The sequence below is a fragment of the Mastomys coucha genome, unplaced genomic scaffold (genome assembly GCF_008632895.1).
Source record: "Mastomys coucha isolate ucsf_1 unplaced genomic scaffold, UCSF_Mcou_1 pScaffold5, whole genome shotgun sequence".
NCBI classification, from domain to species: domain Eukaryota; kingdom Metazoa; phylum Chordata; class Mammalia; order Rodentia; family Muridae; genus Mastomys; species Mastomys coucha.
In genome coordinates, this window is record NW_022196911.1 from 96,343,010 (window position 1) to 96,351,739 (window position 8,730).

At 46.8% G+C, this 8,730-nt stretch overlaps 1 long non-coding RNA gene across 1 annotated transcript in view; it reads left to right on the top strand.

Moving 5' to 3' along the window:
• The first annotated feature begins 5,343 nt into the window (after nt 1-5,343).
• The window catches only part of LOC116079170, a 3,808-nt gene continuing 421 nt past the window's right edge, over nt 5,344-8,730 (top strand). The window contains exon 1 of the long non-coding RNA XR_004113787.1: nt 5,344-5,394. This is a non-coding gene — a long non-coding RNA (uncharacterized LOC116079170). The remainder of the gene's footprint in view (nt 5,395-8,730) is intronic.

Sequence of the window (8,730 nt, forward strand, 5' to 3'; positions counted from 1 at the left end):
CGGGAAAACCACAGGGAGTGAGAAAGACAGACAGTACAACCAGTATGTGGATATTTGTCTCAACTTTCCTGGCCGGTCCACAGACACACAACTCCATGCTTGATGCCCTTGGGCCAGCCCTAAAGTCCCCCCAGCCTTAGAGAGAGGACTGTGCCACACACCTCTGGAGCCCCAGTAGTTGCCAGCTGACCGCTAGGCTCAGGCAGGAGGTATCCAGTCTCCAAACCCGGTCTTTGCTGCCATCGTGTGGCCGCTGCGGGAAGGGCGCCTGTTCTATGACCCTGAAATTTTAAATTCCCCTTGGGTTGAGCTAAACAGGTTACAGCTAGGGCTCCAGAGGATACAGAAAGGAAAAGACATAAGGGTGGCCTTCAAACTGAACTTGGAGTCGGGTTACCCCCAGAATCAAAGGCCGTGGTAATTCAGGAGATATCAAATCTAGATCACAAGGGAAAGTCACTTGAGAATTCAAGTGTGAGTCCTTGAGTTTTGGGCCCAGAACGTGTGACCACAGTCCTTAGGTGAGGAGGACAGTGTGTGAGACAGGAGATGGGGTGGCAGGACACCCCATGTCTCAGAGTCACGGGGTGGGGGGGGTGGGTATGTGAGGATGATGATGTCATCGGCTGACTGGAAAGCCTGGGAGCAGGGAGATCAGGGATATGCCTGGGAAGAAGTCTCTGAGACAGCCAGAAATAAGAACTGAATAAAATCTAAGAGGCCTGGGATTGCTACCTACACACAGATCCTGGGGTGTTTACCTAAACAATGCTCTTTAAGTCACACGTGTTTGGCATTTCTCAAGACCTTACATACAAATGATGTGGAAATATTTGGACTTTGTTAGAGCACAGTTGGTAGAGAGCTTGCCTACCAGGTCTAAAGTTCAGCCTGGGCTCAGTCATTAAGACTACATAAACTGGGTGCTGGAGAGATGGCTCAGTGGTTAAGACTGTTCTTTCTGAGGTCCTGAGTTCAATTCCCAGCAGCCACATGGTGGCTCACAACCATCTGTAATGAGATCTGGCACCTTCTTCTGATCTAAAGACAACTATAGTGTACTTATATGCATAAAATAAATAAATAGATCCTTTTTAAAAAGACTACATAAACTGGGTATGATTTGTACAGGCCTGTAACCCCAGGTCTCAGAAAGTAGAGACCAGAGGATCAGAAGCTTAAGGTCAAGACTGGGGGGATGGCTCCCCAGATACGTGCTTGGCTCTCTCAGAGAACCTCATTTGGGTTCCCAGCACCCAATCCGAAGGGTTCACAATCACCTGTGGTGCCAGATCCAGGACAGCTGACATGTTCTGGCCTCTGCAGGAACCTACACACACAACACAGGTAAACTCAGGCACAAACACATACAAACAAATACAAGTAAAGATTTTTTTTAAGTTCAAAGTCATTGCCTTAGTTAGGGCTTCTATTGCTGTGATGAAACACTATGACCAAAGCAACTTAGGGAGGAAGAAATTTATTTGACCTTACACTTCCACATCATTAGTTCATGATCAAAGGAAGTCAGGACAGGACTGGACAAGAACCTAGAGGCAGGAGCATGCAGAGGCCATGGAGGGGTGCTGCTTACTGGCTTGCTGCCCCCTGGCTTGCTCAGCGTGCTTTCTTATAGAACCCAGGACCACTGGGCAGTGGTGGTCCATTCCTTTAATTCCAGCACTTGGGAAACAAAGACAGGCAGAACTCTGAGTTCCAGGCAGCCAGGACTACAGAGAGAAATCTTGTCTCAAAAAAAAAAAGACAAAACAAAACAAAAAAACAACAACAACAAAAGCTGAAACAATGGCTCAGTGGTTAAGAGCCTGGATTTTATCCCCAATACCTATATGGTGGTTCACAACCATCTGTCATCCCTGAGGATCTTGTGCCCTCTTGTGGCTTCTGGGGGTATTGCATGCATATGCTGCTCAGATATACAAACACCTGTACACATAAAATAATAAAATAAAATAATCAAAAAATAAGAAGAACCTATAACCACCAGCCCAGGAGTAGAAGCCACAATGGTCTGGGTTCTCCCTCATTAAGCACTAACTAAGAAAACGCCCTACAAGCTTACCTATAGCCTGATTTTTTTTTTTTTTTTTTTTTTGGGGGGTTTGGTTTTTCAAGACAGGGTTTCTCTGTGTAGTCCTGGCTGTCCTGGAACTCACTCTGTAGACCAGGCTGGCCTCAAACTCAGAAATCCACCTGCCTCTGCCTCTGCCTCCCAAGGGCTGGGATTAAAGGTGTGTGCCACCACTGCCCGGCCTATAGCCTGATCTTATGGAGGCATTTTCTTAGTTGAGATTCCCTCCTCTTAGATGACTTTAGCTTATATCAAGTTGACATTTAAAAAGAAATCCAGCACAGTCATCCTTAGCTACATAAAAAGGTGAAGGACTGAGCTGGCGAGATGGCTCAGCGGGTAAGAGCATTGACTGTTCTTCCGAAGGTCCTGAGTTCAGATCCCAGCAACCACATGGTGGCTCACAACCATCTGTAATGAGATCTGACGCCCTCTTCTGGTGCGTCTGAAGACAGCTACAGTGAATTACACAGGAGCAAGCAGACAGGAGCGAGCAGGGCCAGATCAAGCAGGGCCAGAGCGAGCAGGGCTGGCAGAGGTCCTGAGTTCAGTTCCCAGAAGCCCCATACATGATAGCTCATGGCCATCTGTACAGCTACAGTGTATTCATATACATAAAATAAATAAAATAAATTTTTTAAAAAAGGTGGAGGACAGAGGATGGAGAGATGGCTCAGCAGTTAGATAAGAAAGATCTAAGCCTACCTGAACATCAGTAACACAGTGGTAGATTCCAGAGAGGGAGCAGGGGAGTAAGCACATTAGCCAGCTGCCTAAATAAATAAGGAAGTTGTGTTTGTAAGGAGAGGAGAAGGATGGGGAAGACAGAGAAGGGAATGTGAACTGACAGGGGGAGAGGTTTGAAAAGCACAGTTAAAACTGAATGATCAGACCATGCATGGTGGTGCACGTATTTAACTCAGGGGGCCGAAGCAGGTGGAACTCTCTAAGTTCTAGGCCATCCTGGTCTATATAGTAGACACAGTCTCATTCATAGATAGATAGATAGATAGATAGATAGATAGATAGATAGATAGGAAAAGCTTCAATGAAAAGGCAAAACCTTGGGGGCTGGCGAGATGGCTCAGCGGGTAAGAGCACTGACTGCTCTTCCGAAGTTTCTGAGTTCAGATCCCAGCAACCACATGGTGGCTCACAACCACCTGTAATGAGATCTGATGCCCTGTTCTGGTGTGTCTGAAGACAGCAGCCGGAGCGAGTGGGGCAGGAGCAAGCGGGGCGGGAGCAAGCGGGGCCGGCAGAGGTCCTGAGTTCAATTCCCAGCAGCCACACATATGATGGCTCACGGCCATCTGTACAGCTACAGTGTACTCATACCCATAAAATAAATAAAATAAATCTTTTTTTAAAAAAGACTTTGAGAAAGAACCAAATATGTGTTCCATCCCAGGCTGAGGATGTTACAGGAATGTTCTGGTACCTGGGACATAAGGATAGGGGCAGAAGATGGAGATAAGCAGAACCCAGAGCTGATGGACCACATCAAGAAAAGACAGGGAGGGCTGGTAAGATAGATGACTCTGCAGTTGGGAGCACTAGATGCTCTTCTGAAGGGTCAGGCTTCAGTTCCCAGAGCCCACATGGCAACTCATGGCTTCCAGCACCCTCACACACACACACACACACACACACACAGGCATGCATGCAGGTGGAACACTGATGCATGTTAAATAATTTTTTAAAAAAAGACAAAGAGTGAAGTGTCACAGGTGTCCCACAGAACAAGGGGAGGACTTTGGTTGCTATGGAAGAGTCAGACACTGGAGAGCAGGGCTGGGAGCAGAGAAACACAGGAGGAAACTGGGAAACTCTTCTGGAACCCCAGTGAGAGCCAGAAAACAGCCAGGCCAGAGCACTATGCAAGGGGAGGCCAGGGTGTTCTTAACCCATTGGATATGGGGTAGGAAGTGAGGGTCTAGGGCAGCAGTATTCACCCCTTTGGGGATCAAATGAGCCTTTCACAGGGGTCGTATATCAGATAGCCTAGATATCAGATATTTAAAACACTACAATTCTTAGCAGTAGCAAAATTACAGTTATGCCGCAGGCCGACCAATCTGGGCCTCCCTCAACCCGTGGGAGAAACGGGGGTCCTAGTCAGGTCGACAAGGCGTAGGCAAAGAAATGATAGCAGAGATGACACATGAAGTACAGGATCTCAATGTATTTCTTAAAAATGGCATCAGACTTTTACAGTCATTGCAAAAGAGAGATGGTAAATCTGGCAGCTCAGCAGTTAAGGTACATCTGAAGCCATCTAAAACAGCAGCTATCTTCTCTGGACTGGTGCTGCATCCCCCAGGCCCAGAGCGCTTGGGCCTGGGGGACTGCGGATTGTATGAATCTGAGTCCTAGCCCATCTAAGTTCTAGTGCTAGTCCTACATGCGAGTCCAAGTCCTTCTCCTTCCGCACCAAGTGAAAAGCAGGCTTATGTAGCATACAGCAAGCAGGGCAGATGACAAGAGTCACGTAGGCAGGTGACACATCAAGGTCAGTGATCTTACTGACCAAGATCACGTATCTAGTTGTGAAGCGGGCGGAAGAGCAATGGTGCCCCTCCCTGCTGGGGCTAATTTGGTATTTCTATACTAATTCTATGGTTTTGTTGGAGACAATGACTAGGGTTCTGACCTAACACTTTTAGCTAATGTCTTTGAGTGGAAGCCCTTCATTACTCTCTAGTATGCAAAACATTTCTAACTATTGTGAACTATCTATTAGCCTAAGGAATGTGCTAGACCTCTGTTGCTAGCTCTGGCGAGGCAGATTCCTTGAGAGAAATTCCAAGTTATGGACAGCTTGGTATTAAACTAGAATAGGTTGGTAACATTGTATTGGCCAAGAAACAATGCCCAATCTAGCCATTTACAAATCATTTTTTGGGGTACCTTTATGCCTAATTATGAGGGTGTGTTGACAATTGGAAAGACTGATCTGGAACAGGTCTGAGTTAGGAGATACCAGCGACTGTCTGAATCTCCAGGAGGCACAGAACTCCTTTTGGATCCTTATTGCCTCTTATCCTTAATTAAGATTTTATCCCCGATATTTTGGATGTGACTGGAGTAGACGAGTATGTGTGTGGCACAGTTATAAAGTAGCAACAAAATAATTGTATAGTTGGGTGTCAAGGCAACATGATGGAACTACACTAAAGGTTGAGAACTGCTGGTCCAGGGTGTTGTCTCCAAGGTAACAGAGTTGCCATGGGTTGCAACAGTGACGCATGGGAAGAGAAAGATGCTGGAGCAGGTTGGATTTGAAACAGAAGTTTCACTGGGTAACTACCTGAACTATGTATGTACTGTAAAGTACAACATAAAATGTGCCACGATAAAGTCTTTGTTTAGTTTTGAGCTTTGTTTATATGTTTGGATAATTTTTTTTAGTGTTTTAAAGTTAATTTTTTATTATTTTTAATTGTTTAGAGAGAGATGGGGGTATTTGTGTGTGTGTTTGTGTGTGTGTGTGTGTGTGTGTGTGTGTGTGCGCGCGCGCGCGCGTGTGTTCCTCCACAGTGACATAGTTCTTCCAACAAGGTGCCACACCCTATGAGCCAAGAATTCACACACATGAATCTCTGGGGCCATTTCTGTTCAAACCACCATAAATTATGAGTCACCCAATGTGGGTACTAGGAAACAAACACTCGGGTCCTCTGCAAAAGCGCTACATGTCCTAACTACTGAGATGTCTCTCCAGCCCCAATGTTTTGGTTTTGGGGAATAGGGTCACACTCTGTAGCCCAGGTTATTCTCAAATTATAGCCCAGGCTATCCTCAAATTCATAGCAACATGGAGCCTGAGATTACTGGCATGCCCCACCACACCTGGCTTTTGCAGGGATTTGAGACGGAGACTCATGAAAGCCAGGCTGGCCTGGACTCACTGTGCTAGTTTGCCTTAACTGTGTGGTCTTGACCCAGCCTCTGGGCCCATAAAAGGAACTGCCAATGTCAGATTGGCCTGTAGGCCTTTCAGTTGGAGAGATGGAATAGTCATGATTGTTCACTGATGCGGGAGGACCCAGCCCACCGTGGACAGCATCATCCCTCTGGACAGGTGGTCCTGGGATCTTTAAAAAAGCTAGTTACGCATGAACTTGTGAGAAAGCCAGTAAGCAGAATTCCTCAGTGGGTAGTCCTTCAAGTCTGTGCTACTGCTCCTGACGATCTCAACTCAGTGATGGACTATGACCTAAAAGTGGGAACAAAATTCTTTCCTCCCCTAACTGAGTTTTGATCATGACCTTGGTCACAGGAACAAAATGAAACAAGTATGGCCACCACATCCAGGTTAGCTGGGGTTTTAGTTTTGGTGGGATTTTTTGTTTGGTTGGTTGGTTGGATTTTTCTGTTTTTGTTTGTGTTTTTCAAAACAGGGTTTCTCTATATAGCCCTGGCTGTCCTGGAACTCACTCTGTAGACCAGGCTGGCCTCAAACTCAGAAATCCGCCTGCCTCTGCCTCCCAAGTGCTGGGATTAAAGGCGTGCTCCACCATTCCCAATTTATTTTTGTCTTTCGAGACAATGCAGGTTTTTGGGGGGGGGGGTTGTTTGTTTGTTTTTTGTTTTTTTGGTTCTGGCTTGAAACTCATGGCAGTCCTCCTGCCTCAGTTGCCTACGTGCTGAGATCATTTTCCCTATTGTACTGGCTGGTTTTGTGTGTCAACTTGACACAGGCTGGAGTTATCACAGAGAAAGGAGCCTCCCTTGAGGAAATGCCTCCATGAGATCCAGCTGTAAGGCATTTTCTCAATTAGTGATCAAGGGGGAAGGGCTCATTGTGGGTGGGGCCATCCCTGGACTGGTAGTCCTGGGTTCTATAAGAAAGCAAGCTGAGCAAGCCAGGGGAGCAGTCCAGTAAACAGCACCCCTCCATGGCCTCTGCATCAGCTCCTGCCTCCAAGTTCCTGTCCTGTGTTAAGTTCCTGTCCTGACTTCCTTTGGTGGACAATAGCAACGTGGACGTGTAAGCTGAATAAACCCTTTCCTCCCCAACTTGCTTCTTGGTGATGATGCTTTGGGCAGGAATAGAAACCCTGAGACACCCACCATCATTACTTTGTTTTTTAGCAGCCAAACTGAACCTTCTGGGGCTGGGAGGCGGCCCGGTCATTACAGTGCTTTCATGATACAGACCTGAGCTCCATCCTCAGAACCTATGTATAAAGAGCCAGTGCAGGGCATGTGTTTGCAATCCCAGCAGATGCAGAAATGGTGGATCCCTGGGGCTCAATGGCCAGGCAGCCTGGCTACTGGAAGATCCTTCTCAACAACAACAACAATAATAATAAATTTTAAAAATAAAACAAAAAGGGCTGGTGAGATGGCTCAGCGGGTAAGAGCACTGACTGTCCTTCCAAAAGTCCTGAGTTCAAATCCCAGCAACCACATGGTGGCTCACAACTACCCATAATGAGATCAGACGACCTCTTCTGGTGCATCAGAAGACAGCTACTGTGTACTTTGGGCCAGAGCGAGCAGAGGTCCTAAAGTCCATCCCCAACAACCAGATGAAGGCTCACAACCATCTGTACAGCTACAGTGTGTACTCATATACATAAAATAATAAAATAAATCTTTAAAAAAATAAAATAAATAAAACAAAAAGAACAAGGTAGAGAGACTGGAGAAATGCTTCAGTGGATAGAGGTGTTAAATTAGACCACCAGACTACCAGGACCCAAATGGTAGAAGAGAACCAATTCCTGGGAACTGTCCTCTTGCCCTCTATGGTGGTTTGAATGACAATGGCTCCTACAGGCTCATGTGTTTCATGTTTAGTCTCCCCTCCCAGTTGGTGGAACTGTTTGGGAAGAATTAGGAGTTGTGGTCTTGTTGGAGGAGGTGTGTCAATGGAAGTCAGCTATGAGGTTTTGAAAGTTCACACCAAACCCAACCTCTCCCTCTCCCTCTCCCTCTCCTCCCTCTCCCTCTCCCTCTCCCTCTCCCTCTCCCTCTGCCTCTCCCTCTCCCTCTCCCTCTCCCTCTCCCTCTGCCTCTGCCTCTCCCTCTGCCTCTGCCTCTCCCTCTGCCTCTGCCTCTCCCTCTGCCTCTCCCTCTTCCTCTCCCTTTCCCTCTCCCTCCCTCTCCTCCCTTTCTTCCCTCTCCCTCTCCTCCTTTGTAAGCTGCCTTTTGATCCAGCGGAAATAAGGAGGCAAACATGAGCCCTTCTCCAAGCAGATTTTATTCAGGAACCTTTATTTTTACTTCTTCTTAATAATCTCTCTAATCTCTATAATCTCTCTAATCTCTATAATCTCTCTCTCAGCCTCCCGAGACTACTGGCGTGCGCCACCACCGCCTGGCTCATAATAATCCTCTCTCTAGTAGAATCTAGTAGTCTCCAGCCTTCTCAGGTTAAATACTTTTCCTGGTCCCAATCAGCATCAGCTACGTGGCAAAGCATAATAGGCTGCAGGAAATTCATATCAGCTTGCATCACAAACTGGAGGCACTCAGCTTCACCAGCTAAGGGCTTGATTATCAATGCTCTCTGCTTTGGCCAGAGACCAGGTATTCAGTATATATGTATATAGGGTGGCAGCTGCGGCTCCCCACACTCCCTCTCCCTCTTCCTCTCCTCCTCCTCCTTCTCTCTCTCTCTCTCTCTC